Source organism: Anopheles aquasalis, chromosome 2 (genome assembly GCF_943734665.1).
Source record: "Anopheles aquasalis chromosome 2, idAnoAquaMG_Q_19, whole genome shotgun sequence".
NCBI classification, from domain to species: Eukaryota; Metazoa; Arthropoda; class Insecta; order Diptera; family Culicidae; genus Anopheles; species Anopheles aquasalis.
The window spans coordinates 45945001-45965000 of NC_064877.1; the positions used below are offsets into that span (position 1 = coordinate 45945001).

Below are 20000 nucleotides of genomic sequence, written 5' to 3' on the forward strand. Positions count from 1 at the left end.
ATGATTGAGCTGTAGGAGTGCACCATTTGCAAATTGAGTGTAATATTTTGCGATAAATCATTGGTCACTCAGCAGCGTCGTCACTTACGGTGCGGGAACCATGCCATGCCAGGTGGACGACGGATTCATTTTTTTTTTCGAGCAAATTCACAAAAAAGGGCCTCGACTGGATGATAAACTCGATAACCCCCCGGTGGGCAACCCTTGGCTAAATGCAGTTTAGGTTTGTTTTTTTCCCATTTTCCTTCTCACATACCAAGCCGGACCGAGGGGTCGATCGCTTTCGGTGAGTCACACGGTTTTTCAATCGATGGCGTGGTGTACTGCATGACCACCATGCGCTCCGGTTCTCGTGACGATTCGGTGTGCAACCCACATTGCATGACGATTGTTTGGTTTGGTTAGAGGGCCACCAGCTCCTTTGAACCTGCCCGCCATTTCCATTTCTCTCACCGGTCGCCAGTTGCGCGTGCATCCGGGTTTACGGGGTCGCGATTCGTTTGATTGTACCATTAATTCTAGTTTTTTATGCTCATTTCATGTGAGTTACACTAACATCCAGCAACAATAACCGAATACCAACCGCAATTGGTGGCCGCTTTGTTGGTGTTTAGCACCGGAGGTTCGCCGAAAAGCCGTTCGCCGTCTTCGTTGGTTGCCGTCAAGGGAAACTGGGTGGCCGCAGATCATTGGGAAACGATTTAAGGGCCCAGCGCACCGTACCGAAGAATTCGCTGCATTTCCATTTACCTTCGTTTGGTCATAAATGACCGATTGAACGCTTTTCACTCTTTCTCTATCTCTCCCTCTCTCTCTGTCTCCAGCTTAGATTAATGGCAATAATAATGCATTTAGCCACCCGATTGACAGCTGCAGGGGATGTGGTCGTGGTGCAAAGTCACCGTCGTGCGGCCAACTTCCCGTGGAAAAGCGCAGTCTTCGAATCTGTCGCGACTTCAACGGTGGAGACGCTTGTCGTCGTGTGGCCGCCTGTCGGGCCGGCACGGAAACCATCAAGCGATCGGGCAAGATTTGATTATCCGAAACGGCAGGGCCGTTAGCGGGATCGTTAGAGGAGCGATAAGCTCCGTGCAGTGCAGTGAGCTTCTGATGCTGCCGTTCCTTCGGCTGCTGCGATGCAATGAGATGCATCCGAGATCGTAGTTCCGAGGAAGGCATATAATGGACTCCCATTACGCTATCGCTGATTGGCTGGTGATCGTCTGTCACGATGCGACGGTTGCGGCTGGTGCCGCATCTGACCGATTTGCATCAAGATAGGCTTTTGAAGGTTGATCATCGTTCTCCATCGCATTGCAATTGCCTGGTGGTGGCCAGCCTTCTGCTGGACCACCTCGTGGGGTCAAATTACCCTTGAGCGAGCCCTGTGATTAAACGGTTGTTTAGATAAATCGGAAATCCATCAGACGGATTAGTCCACGAGGTTCATTGCCTCGGTTTACGGTGTGCCAGTGAAGAAAGGGAAATTGACGAGCCGAATGGAATGAGTTATTTAGAATTCGGAACCCCTTTGTTTGTTTTCTTTTACGGTCGTAGAGAGCATCTCGCAAATCGTGTGCAAGCATTTGTTTTAAAGATTTTCAATTCTTTTTGTGAAAATAAAAACTAACGACACGACTCACTAACTTCCGCTGGTGATCCATGTGTTTGAAAATGTTATGCGTTCGGCTTTATTTTGTACAAAGTGTGGGAAATCGTGGGAATTAGGTTAACTGATATAATCATATGGTATGGAAATGATCTTCTGAGAAGTGTTCATTAAAATAGAACAGGCGCTCGTGTGGATCAGTGAGTGCGTCGTAGTTGAACTTACAATCAGATAGTAAAGTTGCGAATATTGAAAATGTTTAAAGGACTCTTGAACACTAACTAAAGAACTAGTTCTAAAATCCATTTGCAAGAAAAATCACGTAAGTTCCAAAAAGCACACTCTTCATTAATACAGCAAAAAATTATCGAAATAGAAACCGGTGGTGTATACCTACTTTCCATAGTTTTTTTTACCGAAAATCTCTAATATCACTCTTAGCGAAAGTATTCTCATCAAATTTAAGCTCATCTCTGTTCGTGGCATTAAGTTTTTCAGACGGGCAGTCGGTTTTAGCTATAAATAGTTAACCAAGAATTTTGGTACAAGCAATGTGATGGAATCAAAAATATAAAGAGAAGAGTGTCTTTAGAAATATTTTTTTAGATTCTTTGGGACTAACAAAAAGTCAATAATGTTTTGATCTGATCTAATCAACAGTCCTTATTTATTCAACAGATATTGAAGAAAAGGATCACAGTTACTCTGGGGAAAAAATGTGAAATGTTTTTAAAATAAACTATACGCAAAGGTTGACCTGCAGAGTCTCTAAATTGTGAAGATACCCTCCTCTAAACAAACATTATTATACAAATGAATTATTTGTATTAATATTCCTTTTCATAAGACAAGGAACTAACTGCTTTTTATATGTTCAAACGCTGTTTGTATCTCCAACCAATTCGTAGGTACCAAAGGATTTAAGGCGCCACATTTTAAATTACTCCCACTTTATTAGGAACATGTTGACCCCTTTAACTAATTTGTTGTTGTTTTGCTTAAACGGTTGCCACGATCATTTTTGCTACAAATCCATCCGCTATTTTATTGTAAATTGTCTTCAATTGTTTTGAAATGTAGTAAAATAAATAAGTAACGTTCATTGTGCGGATGCTCCAGAAGCGCATGTTTAAATAATGGAATAACCCCTCACAGAAGCCAGAACCAGCGGACGGATGGAAACGAACATAAATGTAAGGGCATCCAACCCCTCGCATCGCATTTGCCTGCCGGGGTTATTCGCCCACTGCTTCGGTTTTTGGTTTCACCGCGAGCGCGAGCCCATTTTGCTTGGTTGGCACAAACTTGTTGGTTTGTTGGTTTGTGGATGGAAACAAAGCTGGATGGAAGGCTTGGTACTTGGGACGAAGCCCGTCAGCCCTCCCCAACGCCACCGATCGCAATCGCGATCGGACCACTTTCGGTTCCCTCGGATCCAACTATTTACGTTCTTCGCCGGGCACGCCGGGTCAACATATGAAGGCTATGTTTAGCTTTGCCTTATTAATCCCCCTAAGGTGTCAGCACATAACCAGCCCGCCACCGGGTGCAGGGTGCCATTTTGGTCATTTGACAAATCGGATTAATTGCCCGACGAAACCGAGGGGAACAGTCCAACCCCTGTCGCTATCAACGATGTCTTATCACATCACCGGACCAAAGTGTTACGAGGGAAGACAAGTGCCAGGTTTAGTCAAAGGGTGGTCCTGGGTCCGCCTTTCCGCCCGTGTTTTGTCCTTCGTTTTGCCATCGAACGGCTTGGGTGGCACCGACGACGACTACGACGACGACGGCAGGGGGTAACCACCATAATTAATCGCATTATATCGAGTAGTGTATTAAATAATGTTCGCCAATCGGTGAATTGCACAACGGCGACCGTGGCGTCACAGACCGCAACAAAATGGCCCACTCAGCGGGATCCGCCTTTTTGGTCCGCCTCCCAGCGAAAAGCTCGCGCGTAACACGCTGCAAGGCGATAGTTTCGAGAGCGTCGCAGGAAAAGGGGGAAAAAAAACATTTCAACCCAAAAGCAGACTTCTCCGATGGCACGTGCGTCCATTGGGGATTGTGTTTTTGGCCAGACAGCACCCATTGGGGGGCTCGAATCCGAATCTCTTAAACGCGAAACATTAACAACCAAAAAAAAAAAACAAACCAAACAGGCGAGGTGATGAAAACGTGAAAATGGAAAACGAACTCTCATAACAACGAAAGTGAGGTGACGGCCAGAGGAACCGGAAAGCCGTGCAGACACAAGTCCCAGCCAGATAAGACGCTGCTAAAGGTCCAACTGCGACGGAATGTTTGTTAGCCAGCGACAGAGGACGTGGTTGTAAGAGACGCAAACCTTTGATAAACAATCGCAGCGCATTAGTCTGGACGCCGCCGGTCTGCCGGTCTGTCTGTAACGTCGATTGACCTTCCGTGGCCGTGTTCCTGGTCTGATCCCATTAGTCCTCCGCGGTTGTTTTGCAATCCTTCTCTCCCTCTGTAGCAGCCCCTTTGCTCTGCCTTGGATGAAGTGCAACTAAAGTTCATATTCGAGCTGCGTCCAGCGGCTCAGCAGCTCCGCACGATCGAGACCACGATCGGGTACGCATCATAAACCAATCGGCGGCTAATCCTCCTGACAAATGGCAGCGACCGTAGCGTGCAGCGAAGCCTCACTGGCAGCTGACAGCAACTCCTAGCGTGCGCGCGTTCGACCTAGAGCGCGCGCAACGGCTCAAAGCGGGCCCCTTATCGGCCACCTCCGATGTGGCCACCTATTGGATCAGTTCTTGGTTGGTTTTACCGATCATAACTCGCGGAGCAACAGAGAGAGAGCGCGGTGCGGGCGCGGATCGAATGTAAATGTGGGGTGGCGAACCTCCGGCGACCTCCGCTGGTGAGAAAACTGAACGAATCTGCATCAACCGCATCGGTGACAGACATCGGAGGAGGACGGAGAAGAAAGAGGATTGAGAGGTGGCAGAATTAGAAGGAGAAGTGCCCCTCACTCCACCGCTCCTCGATCATAATGCTGTTGTGAACGCGATTCGCTGAACCGCTCCTAAAAGGACCTAATCGCGAGACCGGAGAGACCTCCGGAGAGCCACCGGGCCGGACCGGGCCGTGATCCAGGATTGAGACATGCATCTTTCGCGCCCATGTGCATGTCTGTGTGCCTGTGTGCAGCGAGGGGCCAATGATGTAAGAAGACAGCTGCCACTCGAAAGGGAAAACTTTCACTAACTAAACGAAAGGAAAAGTTGGTGAACTTTGAGAGGTCCGCGAACTGGTTACGGCATCCCGCCAGCCAGCCGCTCTAGCTAACGTGTGTGTCTCGTCGGGTGTAGAGTGGTGCAGTGCCGGCCATGGTTTGCCGGGTGTTAGACGGCGCCGGGCGACGGAAAGTTCGTCAGAGCGTGGCCACCGCCACCACGTCCGACGAACTGAAATCCCGAAGGATTACCCTCTCGCTTCGCTTATTTTATTTGATTTTTTATTGCACCCGGGGACTAATGCCGGGGCCTCGCTCGCGCCGCGTTAGTCGCAGGTCGCCCGAGAGGCGGCCGGGCCCGATGGACCTTCATTGCTACGCTCGAACGGCACAAACACTCCCGGAGTGAAGTTTATTATGCTTTTTTTTTGTTTGCTGTGCGACCGGGGAGCAGCGGTGCGACGACGAGCATGTAGCTTGTGCAAAGTTCGCAGCAATTTGACACACCATAAATTAGTGCGCACACTCGTTAGCCTTACGCGAACTGTACTGCCCTGTGCCACCCCCCCCCTCATTCCGGGGAGTGTAGTGTGTGGCCCATAATTTAATAGCCGTGTTACCCCCCGCCTTGCGCCATCCCGTGCATTTACGCTCTCACTCCTAGCGGCCCGGGTGCGAATGTCTCTTCGTGGATTTGTCTCGCTGAGTCATCGTCCTCGCCCCGAATGACGGGGTGGGTGATGATGGGCGTGCGGTTCGCCGACCGTCCGGGAACCATACTGTTTTACGAGCCAATGGCTCAACACTTGACGCTGCGCAAATCATAGACTGGCTGGCTGGCTGGCTTGGTTGACGTGATGTCCGTTCGACGACACTACGCTGCGCTCCAGTTCGCGCCGATTGCGCATCAACAACGCAAGGGAAGATCGGTGGTGATCGAATTACTAGCGAGCGTCATTTGCGAGTCGCGTGAGTTTTATTAATTCATAGTAAAGTAGAACAAAGAAACGGTGATGTGTAAGGGTATCGCGAGCACTAATGAGGTGTTCCGTTAAAGAAACAGGTAAGTGAGTAGAGGCTTTTGCTTTTTTTTAGCAGACAGTGACGAATAATGACTATTTTTTTAAAAGGAGGACCAATAAATGAAATAATCTCTTGGAAAGGATCTAATTTCCTCAAATTCATACGTTGGTAAAACCGCATCACGGGTGAAGTATTGTTTATGATGGATGATGGAAGATTATATGGCAATTTTCCGATAAATTTTTTGAGCTCTGATGATTGAGATATTTTGAGTTGCGATGGACAACTTTAATTGCAATTAATTGCGATGGATAGAAATTAATTAATTTCATTGATTAATTAGTTTTAATTTTGGCTCAAAGCCAGGTTTGGTTCAACCTCAAAGTAAAAAGATAATGATAACCTTATAAACCCAGGAATTTAGCACCAGATATTTAGTAACTCTCGTTGAACTCAAATGCAGCTCGTAAAAATTGTCATCTCACTACTCCTACGCTATGATACTTTCGTTGCTAATGCCTTGTAGACCCTGATATCTGCAAAACAGTATTTGACGACAGCTTCGCAATTTGTTAGCACCTTTTAAGGCCTATGTGGTGGGAGATCCTTTTCAAATTGATGTGTGACTGTCATATTTTCGTGCAGACAACTGTCTATGGGAATAAAACTTAAAAACTTCTCAGCTCGAGGCATAAAATGACAAAGAAGACAAAGAATCAAACAAAAGAACTGTACACATCTCAGGAACTGACTACATGAACTTCAGCAATATCAGGAATAGAACAAATATTCATCCATGTTTCCACGTTTGTTGAGGCATTGGAGACCAGTATGGTTCCAGTATGAAAAAGAACACTTCAATAGCAGTTGATAATGATCGCAAACATACTGCCCACCTAGTCAGAACGTGGATTGGACCGCCTGTGACATTCTTTGTTTGCTGTCGATGCTTGTGGAAGTTAATACTCTATTCTAAGTGACTATCTTCATCATCTAAGCTTTACAAGAGATGTAAGATAACTCCTTCATGTTAGGAGGGATATAAGATTTTACACATCACTGCAAAAGGCCGTCTCTACATTTATAAATCGTTCTCTTCGACATCAGCTAATGAAACAAAAAGATGCTACAGGAAATAAAGACGAAAGTATTCATCAAAACAATCAACTGAGCGCACGGCACCGGTTTGCATTGGATAACCTTCCTCCGTAGTTGCAATTCGAGACAATACCGATGCCGTTTATGTCACAGTCGCTCAAACCAAAGTATCCTTTCTTCAATGTATCTGGTGCAAACAAAAAGCCATCCGATCCGCCATTTCCGTGCCGATCTCGAAACGACAATGAGATGCCATTCCCTCTGGCCTAGGCAGCCTGGCCATCGGCAAACTGGAGATGCAGTCAATGAGGAAGCGATGAATTCGTCGCGGGAAAACAGGTTTCATAGCACACGGTGGCCGAGCGCGTGTCTGCCATGAATAGACGGAAGCGCTTGTCAAAATAGGATCGAACGGCGATCGAGACAAACAACAGAGGCACCGCACATCGCGACTTAACCGCTTCCAAATCCAGCACTTCACCGAATCGTGCACGCGTGTCGAGAAGGGGGCCACCGAAGAAGTCCACCGCGCCCGGTTGTTGGCGCCCACGCCGCACATACTTTTACTCCCCCTCAGGGGGAAGTCCAATACACGGCACGTGGTATTATTGAACGGCACCGCTGGGAGCAGAGAGCACATCGGATCGCCCACGGATCGCGAGCGAGCGAACAAACAGAACGCGTTTGCGAATCGGATCTGGCAAAAACCGTCGCCATCACCGTGTGGCCGTGTGTTTCGAAATGTATTTTAATATATAAATAATCATCGGCAGAATCGGCAGGTCCGAGTCCGTGGTCACCACATGAACTCCGGAAACCGATTTGTAGCGAGTCCAGTCGCCGCTTGCACATCGCTTGTAAACACGCAGATCATCAGATGAGATGTGTGGAGTGCCCACGCCCCGGGGCTGGACCATCGCGGGACTGCGCGCGACCGTGCGCAATGAATGTCATCCACCGGTTGGGACCTCCCTTGCCAAGTCGTTTCCAGGTGATGAGTGGTGCCGGCCCTTTTGGTGGTGTGGTTGCGTGAGTAACAGCTACCGCTCCGTGACGTCCCGCACGTCCCAGTACACGCCACACACGTCTCAATTTCATTCGTCCACTGCGGGGGAGATGAAACGTGAAATTGGATTTCGCTTGTGCCGTCCGGCGGTGCCCTAGAATGCTCGGCGTTGGTGCCACGATTTGATAATTGGCTGTCGAGCGGCGGTCTCGTCGGCTTGTGTGGCCCATTCTCAATTATTCTTCCAGCAGGAGGTCCGTGATCGTGGCCGTTGGGCGCTGGATCATCGTGCTGCCGGTGAAAGCATTCTAGCCAGATCCACGGTACGATCAATGACCTCGACGGGTCGCTAGTTTGTTGTTGAAGAGGCGCGGCTTATGGTGCTTTGAATTTATGCACGATCACCACCACCCTCCTTTCCTTTGGGGATCCTTTTCCTTTGGGGTCAATCTCGTGGAGAGAGGAAATGAGTTCCAATTCCACAGCAAACCCCGCTTGTCGTTCCACCGTGAGCGCAAACGCGTGTTAGTGAGTCACGTGGTCACGGCGCTTGACGAGCCTCGGCGCGGCACGTGCGTCCCGTGTGCGACGAGACAAATAGCGCCGATTAGCGATCGCTCCGGTGTCGGTTGTCGGTACGGTGTTGCGGTGTGGGGAACGCAACAGCAGCAGCAGCAGCAGCAGAGCAGCCCCGCTCACTCACGCGATCGCGCAGAGATTGGCGATCGCGTCTCACGTTCCGCTTTGAGTGCGAGCCGCGAGACCCCCGGTCACCATGTCGGTGATCATGTCGGGAACGATCAAATCGCCCTCTACTCACGCCCGTCGGCATGGAATTTCGATTGCTCTCCGTGTGTGAGAAAGGGTGGGGGGGGGGGGGGGGGAACTACTTGCACTGACCGATGCAGCGATCGTAAACGCAATGGCGCCAACTTTGTCTCGATCTCATCCTGTCCGGGTGGCACGCGTACGCGGTTGCTTTTGCTCCGGTTCGTTGTTTGTTGGTGGAAAACGGTTTCTTGAGGCCGGTAGCACCTTAAGAAACACCTCAAGAAGCGTGGTAAGATTAATGAGCATTGTGTGGTGTGCGCATTCTTTGACGCGCAGCTCACATTACACTCCAGCGGCCGGATGCCTTTCGCTGTGGCAGAATGGCTCGTCCAGAATGAATTTCGTCCAGGAAGTGCTCATGTTACTTGCCCCGTTTGCCGGTGCCCGATTGTTCGCTTTTTGAGAAAGGAAATACCACGCGGAACACAGTGGATGCATTTTTTTTAAATAGTGCTTGAAATATTTTAATTTCTTTCGCAAAAAAGCTAATTCAACAGCAGAAGATAGATCACTTTAAATGTTTTAAGGTTCAAAACAATTGCTATAATATGAGCAGATAGTAAAAATAGAGGGAAAACTCCAACTCCAACGGATGTCTGCACATCACGATCACGTCTTATCGTTTCACCAGCGATAAACCTCCCGTGTTGCGGTCAGCTACACGCACTTTTGGCGGTCAAACCGTGACCTCTGGTGTGGAGTGCACTTGAACAACTCGCCACGGCCCACGGTGCTGGCTTCCTCTTCAAACAAACAACGCCAACAATGGAACTCCATCAGACACCAAAGCAACGAAAAACAATCACAACCGCAGTGGGGGGAAGGCTATCCGGACAACGCTTATATGTGTTTGGTGCTCCCAATCCGGTGCCTTTTCCACGTTCTTCCCAAAATACATCGCCCTGGGTACCAGTGGGGCACAGGAAGTGAAAAACGCAACCAAGAAAGAAGAAAGAAACTGAACCGAACGGGGAAGAGGGCATGCGAACGCACACAAAACAGCTGAAAGCGCTTGACCGTGGACCGGCGGCACACGGCAGATGTCAACCGATGCGCAGCATAATCGTCGCAGCATATCGTTACAATTTTATGCTCACCTCACCACTTGTTGCTTGGTGGTAGCAGCAGCAGCAGCACCAGCAGCAACCGTCTGTCTGTCTAACGAGTGAGTGTGCGTGTGCGTGGTCACGCCACCTGAGCTGAGCTGCCCAGGGATCACTTTCAACTGTTGGGTACTTCCTTCCCAAAGTGGTGGACCACCGCGGAACACGCGGACGAACACGATTCACTTACGAGTTACGCTGGCGCCAGCGCCTTTGGCTTTCGCTTCCGTTTCCGCGCAGGTTTAACACAAACACACAGGCATTAAAAAAGGGGGCCACTGTCAACACTTTTGGTCTCGAGAAGCACCAACCGATGTACGAGCTTCTCACCGAGCTGCAGATCACACCACCTCGTGGCACTAGAACAGCAACACTCGATCCTCGATCGCCGTGTTCCGTGGTGCGCTGGTGCTTGTGCAATCGAGCACACTCGCGCCACGCAATGCAATCCTCGCGCTGCACCTTCGCCGATCACCGATTCTGTGGTTTCACGTTCGAAGTAAAGCGACTTGTCAGCTAGCAAGATGGCGATCAACGTACTAACGTTTCAGCAGAACTACGGAAATCACTTTTTGGAGCACACGGAAGATCAACGAATCTGTGAAACGATCACAAAATCACTCCCAGAAAAACGATCGATTGCAAAATGATCACCACCGTCGTCGTCGTCGTCACCGTCGTCGTCGTCGTCACCGTCGTCGTCTGCTTCTGCGATGTGCGATCGGTCTGCGAGCTGGAGTTGGACTGAGCTTGAGAAAGAAGAAAAGGGAAGGGCGCAACTATCAACCACGGCGCTCCAGTGCCCGAACCTCGTTGCGATCGTGAACCGAACGTGAATCTTGCGAGAGTTGGTCACATTCTCTCCGTTCCTCGCGCAAGTGAGAGTGAGCTTCGGGGGAGTGCGTTCAGTTTGGATACCGCGATCGGTTTGGGGAGCTTTCGAGGATCCCGTCTGTTTTCGTGCCATCTCTTTCGTTGGTTACGTCTCACTCTTCGCGACGATTATCTAGGTTAGTTTTCTTTAAGAGCATCTGCGGTCGGTTTGGCTTGATAGTTTATAGCAATGTTCTTAGTTTCAAAGGTAGAAATTTAGTTGATCAAGACATCTCGTTCTTACAGGAAGTTAGTAAAGCTGTTTGATACGGAGAAAACCCTCCAAAAACCATCATGATGCCAATCTGATGTTTCCCGGAACTGAGAACACTTTACGATCAGCGCTGGAGGACCCCAAGAGGACATGTAATGGTCGCTTCGCTTTCTTTCACCTCGCGAAAGGCGTCTCGCCCCCAGCGAATGCTATCTTCCAACGCACGACAGACGAATGTAAACAACGAGCATCATGATCATTGCGTCGCTGGTGGCTACACATTTTTTTTCCTCTTCAAAATCCGCATTCCCAGAAGAGCCCCCCACAGACTCCACAGACTCGATCGAACTGCTCTCTCTCTCTCGGCTGCTCGCTCGCAGCTCACGGAAGCTTTCTCTCTTATTCCCGAGCATATAAAGATGTGGCGTGCGTCCGATGCTCTTTGTTCGGCGCGCGGCTCCACCGGCGGGGTGTTACGAAAGCTTTTATGATGCACACGCGGTGACGATTCTGCTCACCACGACGTTCGCACGCATTTCGTCCCGAAACCCGCGACGATGGATGTGATGCTACGCGAGATGGAACGCGGAAAGAAGAAAAAGAAGAAGAAGAAGCGAAAAAAAACCGTGGAGAATATGATGCTCGATCCATCATCACCTTCAGTGCGCTCGGTATGAGCGCGGACCGACCACCGTCAGCGTAATTCTGGGGTTTCTTTCTTTCACCTTTTATTTTTCGCTCCCTCTCTCGATCTTCTTCATCTTTTTTTTTTTGTTGCTAATTACCGAGTCTGCCGAGATACGGTGCGCACGGAACTTCGAATCGGCACCCCTTTCGGGTTGGATAATCAACATCATCGCGGACGCGCGCGCGCGCGCGCGCTCGAACCTCCACTACTCCAGCAAGAAGGTCCGGTCCCGGCCAGTAGGTATCACACTCCGGTGGCTCCAGCTCCATTTCGGTGCAATGCAAGGAATGGGACTCTATGCTATGTGGCGTTGCGTTGGGGCGGCGGGTAATTTGTGGTCTCTCTGCGAAGCGAAATTATCTCCTACCCGGAGGCGACCTTATGCTGCGGTGCTCACTTGCAACGCGGCCACAACAGTTAAGACACCGGTGTTGATATGCACTAATGAGACAGTTTTGTTTCGTTACGAGCATTTAATGCATGGCGTGCGGAGTAATTTGGCCGGGGCTCACTGGTATCCCCACCAGGACGTTAAGTAAACAGTGCCCGACCGTCCTGTATTCCACGTGAAATGTTACGGTGAATTATGGTTTTTTACATTTTGGGCTCGCATGCATCGTGGGGACCGGTGATGGTTTTAAATTTTTTCGGCAAAATGGAGCAATTTCGAGGACCTTTCCTTCCATATAGAGTTATAAATTTCACGACCAGGGTCCCTGGTGGCCACTCATAATTACTGTCCCCTGTCACGACAGTCATAAAGACGAAGGAGACACGAAATGGTGGTGGGAAAGTTGAGCACCAAGCGCATGGAGTTGACGTCTTATCATCCTTTTTTTTTTTTGGTTGGCATACATTCACTGACTTGCCAGGAAGTACGTAGCGCAACGATTGGAATGTAAATCCCTGTTCCAAAAACCCGGACCACGGCGATAGTTAAGCGAATTAGCATCATTCTCGGCTTGGTGCCAACTGATTCCAAGCTGCTTCTGATGACAATAATCCAATCTTATCCCCCGCGAGCGCGAGCTCGATTCAGTGTGGCACTTACACATGTCTCTATTTTGCCGCCAAGGCCTTTGTTATGAATCGTGTGCTACTATCAAAACATACTTTGCATATTCAAATTGGATCCATATGCGCCATCGCGCCTCCTAATGAATACATTGTGCCCCGGCAAGGAAGTAGCTATGTTCACACTTGTGGACAGCTCCAGCGAAAAGCGAACCGCTCGCCAACCCTCGAAGGAAGATAAGCCGCCGATAGGACCCTCCCGAAAAACCGGCTCTCTGGAGTCTGGAGCTAAGCTTCGCATATGGGAGCGGGCGCGCGCGACACCGCAGATTATGGCCACTATGGCCGGGCCGCGGTGAAAGTAGTTCACACGATTAGAGCGGCCTTTTTGAGCGTTTGGAACAAACGCAAAACGACGCCAAATATAAGGCGCTGGTGACCATTTCCCGTTAGAGTGAAAAAGGCCAATCCTGCGCGGCCTAAGCACCGAACCTAGCGAACCGAGCGAACCGATGGTTAATCCGGCAAAAATGAAGGCAACTCGCAAAAACGGCCTCGACTTGTGACGCCACCGGTAGCCACCGAGGGTCTCAGTGTGGGGTCTCTGGCTGGTATGCTGCGAACTACGTGTGTGCCTCATAAAGAACCGTAAATAAGCCGGTAATAAAAGTCATCCAGGCCACGGTGAGCGCGCACAAAAGGAATTGAGGCATCAAGACTCGCGCCGGTTCGGCCGAGGGGGACCATCTTCTTCGGCGGCGGCCAGCAGCCTCCAGGGGCCGTGACGAATTCTCTCGAATTCTTGCAATCAATGCCGGGAATATTTCTTTCCCCGGGAGGGGGATTTGGGTTTGGTGTTTTGCCTTATTAGCTGATCTTCGGGCGCAGAACCGGAGAACGTTGTTTTAATGAAGGATCGCGATCGAGAAACATAAAAAAACAACAACAAAAAACGAACTAATTGATGTGCGAGAAGCGCAAGACAGTCGGGGAGGGAGTTCAGATTCGGTATCAAATTGTGCGGATAATTCCAGCAACGAGGAGATCTCTGCGCAACGTACATCGTGCGATCGATCGCAGCTTGCAGCCAGTGCACGGAAACGAAATATGAAATTCCGCGCGATGGTTCGTGGTCGTGGTCGTCGTCGTCGTCGCCGTTGAGGGCCGGTTTGGAGCGAGTCAGGGTGCAGGGTACGCTGGCGCGCATTAACGGTGCGAAAAGTAAGATTAATCATTGATATGATTACAATTTTCAGGTTGCGAACGGCTGGCGCCAGGTCGGTGCATCGTTGTCGTTGCCCACCACCGATCCCTGGCCCCTTTTGGTGCCCTCGGCTGCGGCATCGGCGACGGCTCGTGAGCAATTCCGCATGCTGTGCCACATTCCAGGCGCGTGCAGTCACCGATGGAGCCGATCGAGGGCTGTCCGCTTGCGGGTTTGTGTTGCATCGAATGCGCGCGCCATGGGAGCGAAATTATGCGTTTCACGGTCTATGCGCTGGCCTACAATGTTTCAGAGGCACGCTGGGGTGGTGTTCAGTGGCCATCGCGATTGTGATGTGCCGCCCGTGCCGCCCTAGAAGACATTTTGGACATCATTTCCTTTGAAATTACATTCAAAGCCTGGACCTTTCTAGGGCTTTGAATGTCTCGTTGGTTTCACTTGGCCAACGCAGCAGCCACAGACTGCCACACCACCGTTATCGGAACCGGAGACTCCGGTCCGGTTCCTGCGGTACCGTTCGGCCAAGCGCAAAAGTCAAATGTCAGCAGCGGCGCGGCGCAGGACTAGAGTGAAATGGACCGAAAGCCTGAAAGGAAATGAACTTTCGCGCAACCAACATGCAACCACACCATCATCCGTCAAGCGGCTGGGCAGGTCGGCTGGCCGCCCAGCACACAATTGCAATTCAATTACGCGCCCAGGCCCGCTTCAGGACCCCTGCTGTAGCACTCGCTTGGACACTCTCTTGCGGGGTTGCTCTATCAAGAACCTGCGGTTGTCCCGTTTGAAATTGGGTGTTATAGGAGTGAGAGAGAGCGACAGAGTGCAGGGACTCCCTTGGTGACTTGATCCGTTGGTCGCGTGCACGGAGAAATGGACGGAGACGCAAGAAAAGAAATCTCCCACCGTGGCTTGGGGTGGTGGGGAGGCAAGAATGCCTTTCAACTCAAACCAACCCCCAACCCCGGCGTGAACCAGGTGGCTTGGTGGCTTTGCTAACTAGCGGGGCACGCTAATGCTTTGAAGGATAAAAGTGCAACTTCTAATGCCGCTCCAACGTCGAACTCCGGGGTCCGTTCGTTAGATAATTGATTAGGCACGCATGAATGGACAATTTGTACATGTTTATCGGTTAATTAAATCCAATTCATTTGCGAGATACAGATTGATTTGCTGTCTCGTAGTGTTCCCCTGTGGTGGTTTTAGCGGACGGCCACTGACGGTGATAGTATTTAGCTGTGAAAAGTAACGTCATAAATAGTGGTCACAGCTGTGTTTCGGAAGCTTCAAGCTGGCTGGTATTTACCATTTAGTGTAACGGTAAAGCGAGGGATTAATACAGTTGTGACAGGCTGTGGCTGTGTGTTGGGTTGCATTCGAATTGATAGCATCTGTCATTGGGGATCACGGGTCGGATTGGGTCACGGGATGAACGCTTTACGAGAGGGAAAAGACCATACAAATATTGGACATTACCGGACACTGGAATACCTATGCTATTCAAGCTAAACGGCGAGCTAAAATATTTATTTTTTAAACCCACGTTATTTTTACTTTTTTTCATGAATGCCGAGCCTTCCAAGAGTATTGTGTAAATTTTTTGGATAAATCCTGCTAGCACCGTCGAGTTTTCACAAAAAATGTTGATACTTTTTTTTAAAACTATAATTATGAGAAACTCGTGATTTTATACAAAATCGCAAATAGCATCATTTTTTTGCAAACTTAAGGGGGGACTTCGGTATTTTCGGGCCAAAAAATGGCCGGCTTTTAACGATTTTTTGTGACGTACCCCCCATAAATGACATAATAAACTATAACTCTTGAAGAATATTTGGTATTGTTTTGAGCAACATTCATTGAAAAATTAATCCATGCCATCAAATTTAGGCAGTCGTGTCTTCGAAAAGATACTTTTTCTGGTGCCCATCGTAGCTGCGTGACGGGTCATTAGAAAAATTCAAATCGATATTCGTTAGAAAGATTATAAGTTTATCTAAGTAGCCCCGGAGAGTTTTTGTTGATATTCCAATTTTTCGATTTTTAACAGATTTTTGAAGTTGAAAAAGTAATGCTTTTTGCGATTCTGCCGTAAAAAAAACGAACTGTACAGATTTGTTTAAAAAAAGTATAAATAATTTTAATGATATCTTGACGGGGTTACCTGGCAAAAAATGTGCAAATTATGTGTTAAAAATTTTGAATCGATCAGTTCAGTAGTTTTTACGGTACGATGGGCACCGACTTTGAAAACGTTGGTTTTGGAAAACGCTTTTCAAAGTAGCGAGCTGCATGGCGCATTGTATGAAACGCGGATTTTCAAAAATCTGTATCTTTGTTAGTTTTCCCCGATCGATCCAAAAATTTTACACAATATTCTTGAAAGGATCAGCATTCAGGGAAAAATGTTAAAAATATGTGTCACAAATAAAAATTAAATACCGAAATTCCCCCCTTAAAAAAATTGCTTAAAATCGAAAAATAGGAAATTCATCAAAAACTCGACGGTGTTACCTGTATAAACTTATAATCTATCCAATGAATATCAATCTGTTTATTACAGATGGCCCGTCACGTGGCTACGATGGGCATCGAAAAAAGTACCTTTTCGAATACATGTCTTCCTATATTTGATGCCATGGATGAAGTTTTCAATAAATCGTTCACAAAAAAGAACCAAATATTCTTGAAAAATGGTAGTTTAGTGTGGCTTTCACTTTATAAAATTAAGTTGCGTGGTTTCTTTGCAAAAAATCGACAAAAAGGAGTCTTCTTTGGACCAGAATTAACCTTAGCCCCTCCATAAGGCCACCGGCAATATGTGAGCCACCGGTAGACGTTGTAACCGATCCTAATATCCGTATGGCATGTTTGAGGCACATTCATTTTGTGAACCTTTCGTCCGATCCATGAGTCAAGAAATTCTTACACGAAAGCTTCACGGGCTAGGCCCACCTGCGGTGGTTGATGGCTGACGCAAGCGGCCACAGATTTATGAGTGGTCCACCCATCATCTAACGTTTAGCGCATATTTCACCATCACCACCACCCAGAAGCAAATGCTGGCCCTCCGCTGGCCTAGATGCCAGGGCTCAGACGGCGCCAGGCGCCAGCGAGAATAGCGACGACGATGGTGGTGACAGCATTATCCTTTGTTTTCCTCCACTCGACAAACCCGATTCATAAAACCGTAACAAACGACGGTTCTACACATGTTTTGTGTCGGCGTCGGCTTGAGTCACTGGCCGTGTTTGGGTGGGCAGTTCCGTGCCCACCAACGCCAACGCACGCGGCGCACTCCGTTAGATTAATTTCTTTTCCACTTTGCACCTCCATCTTGGGTGTATGGAAGCGACCAAACGCAAACGCTTCTGTGCGTCTGAGTGGTCAGATGATTGCAGAGGAGAGCATTGATTTAAGTACCAGTACCAGTACCAGTACCGTCGTCTTGATGCATCTTTCGGCACCGAGAGCTCGACTCGAAGGCAAATGGCCGCCCGGCGATGAAATGGTGAATGGGTGGCGGCACTGCGTTGGTTGCAATTAGCAATCGCTGCTCATGAAAGTCGATAATTCAATTTGATTAAAAGGTAGCGCAGTCCGCGCCCCTACATAAACCAACCACACGGCAGCTAGAGCGCCCCCTAAGATCGACCACCGGCGATTGATGGTGGGCACTGGGGGGCTGTTCCGTTGACAGTAATTATGAGAGGCACCGAACTCTCTCACAAAAGGCTTCGATTCCGCGGTGGTTCCACATGATTTACGGAGACCGAAATTTGATTAATTGGAAACAGGAAAAAGAAGAAGAAGGGCCAAGATCCTATCTGGGTGTCTTTGCGTTGCAGTGAAGGGCAAGTGAACGCGAGCGCGAACACCGATGGCCAATTACACGCAATCAGATGAGCGAGTTGACAAGTGCACCCCGGCCCGGACTGACAAATCACCGGACGACCGTTATTATCGTATTATACATAGGGCCCTTCAGTCTTGGAGTCTTGGAGAGTCTCTTTTTGAAGATGTTCCCTTTCCCGGGGCACGGAAGGGAAATTGATGTCCGGAGCAACACTCATTTCGTTGGTCGTCCCTTTCCGACGATTCCATTTCGACGGTCCACCTTTCGCCTTTGTCACCTTAGTCTCTACTCGGTGGTCGTTCCGTTTTCCGGCTCCCACCGTCGGTCCATCCGGGCGTCAGATGTTGGTCGACGGATTTGTCATAATTTTCGTGTTTAATTATAGGTCCGGTTACGGGTTTTGCGGACTCGTTCGCACCATGTCCACCCATGTGATCACCTGGGAGTTCCCCGCCCCCCCCCTCCCCCTGGCTCTTTGCCGTGGCGTTCACGACAGGGAAACAGGTCCCCCCGGGTCTGACGCTCGTTTGTCGCCACCATCGTCGTTTCCTCTGTCGGTCTGCCGGTCTGCCAGTTCGTTCTGGTTAAATTGAAAAAAGCATTTCCCCCCCCCCCCCTCCCCCTGCCATTCCTCCCAAGGAAAAAGCGACAGTGTGCGCAGTTCGAAACACCTCAGCACCAGGAGTCCTAACGAACTCCAGCGAAAGAAATGACGGCCTCCGTATCGTCTGGTGCCGGTGTTTACATCTTTCCTTCTTCACTGGCACTGGAACTGGCTGGCTGGTCGTGTGTAATAAGATATGCTTGGCGATGCTGGGAGTGTGTCAACAGACGCGAGTGCCCCGGACTTGGGATGTATCTGCGCCATCACATCGAACGGGCACCAACGAGCCAGCCCGGGGTTGGACAGTGTTTTCGAGTGTTTGACAGAGTGCACACCGACACAACCACACGCGCTTTGCAATTGTGCGAAAAGCCACAAACGGCGCAGTAGGAACGCGCGCGCTCCGACCACAAATGTCAACCGGTGGCTAACCGTTCCCCACATCCCCAAACCCTTCTCTCCCGGGGATGCGAACATCCCACGTCATCCCACTGGAACTGTGGGTGGGTGGGTGGGTGGAGGGGGATTGGGTAATGTTTTCATTGCCATCTTTCGCATCGTGAACAAATCGATTATAGTTATGGCGACACCATACGCTGCCCACCGTTGCCGTCTGTTCCTCGGGTTCCTCAGGTAGCGATAGTGTTCGGTTTGCGAGCTTGAAACGTAGCCGTATCGCTGCTGTCCAGGCGCGTTGTGATATGTGTAGCCTGCCAGGTTGATGTGTCATTTCACATTTGGAGTTGGGGGCGCCTTTATCGGTGCGAATTCAATTCAGGGGCACATTCAGAATTGCATTCGCTTCATGGAACATCTTTATGCTTTTTTGTATCGTTATGTTTTCTGTATGCTTTGTGTATTGTCTAAGCACTTTCTGTACTCAGTTCAACTGTTTTAAATTATTTTATCTTTCGTTATTGCATTCCATTGTGCAATCTGTTAGATTTTGTCAATAGTTATTTATGGTGATTATGGGTAGCGGAAAAAATATTGCTACGCTATGAAAATTTTGTTTTTCCATTTTCAATGTAATTTAATATTGTCATTGTCATGGAAGTCTTTGTATGTTATTAGCGAAAAACTGAAATAATCTATTATTAATGCCTTCATCATCTTATTTATTTAATTTTTTTCCTAATTTTATATCAATCTTAGAGTTTTTTAATGCGTCATCAACTGAGATAAATGTCAAACAGAATCAAAGAAAACCAAAACATTTTATAATTATTAGCCACAACTATCCACATCTATTACACACTTATCCACAACTAAATAGAAGAAACGAAATTCAAATATGGGCTTTGATTTAGTGTAGAATGGCTCAACGACAACAAATTCAGGTATTATAAGGTTTTTTTTCTACAGTTATTAAACTGTATCGTATTTTTGTCATGCTTTTGTACTGATATGATACCTTTGATATGATATGATATAATGTGATTTTGTTCGGTAATCGAAGATGCTGTTTATGGAGAAGATGTTCACTTTAACAGCCCATTTAAAACCATCTTTTTAGATAATAAAACCGTAGAACTTCGACTATTGTCTGTCTACTTCCCAAAGTAGGTCACCAGATAAAGCTTTTCAAATAGAATATCCAACGAACTGGCCGCCAGCGTCCGCCGGCTGGATGTATTCTGTATTGAATCAC

The 20000-nt window shown here is 48.6% G+C and overlaps 1 protein-coding gene across 2 annotated transcripts in view; it reads right to left on the minus strand.

Annotated features, from left to right (window-relative positions):
- The window catches only part of LOC126581598 (ras-related and estrogen-regulated growth inhibitor-like), a 43419-nt gene that overhangs the window by 10677 nt on the left and 12742 nt on the right, over window positions 1-20000 (minus strand). The window contains exon 1 of one of the 2 annotated variants that reach the window (XM_050245381.1): window positions 9870-10549. The exons of the other annotated variant lie outside the window; for it this stretch is intronic. The gene's annotated coding sequence lies outside the window, so the exon portion shown is untranslated. Of the gene's footprint in view, window positions 1-9869; window positions 10550-20000 lie in introns of those variants that run through there. 2 annotated transcript variants of the gene reach the window in all.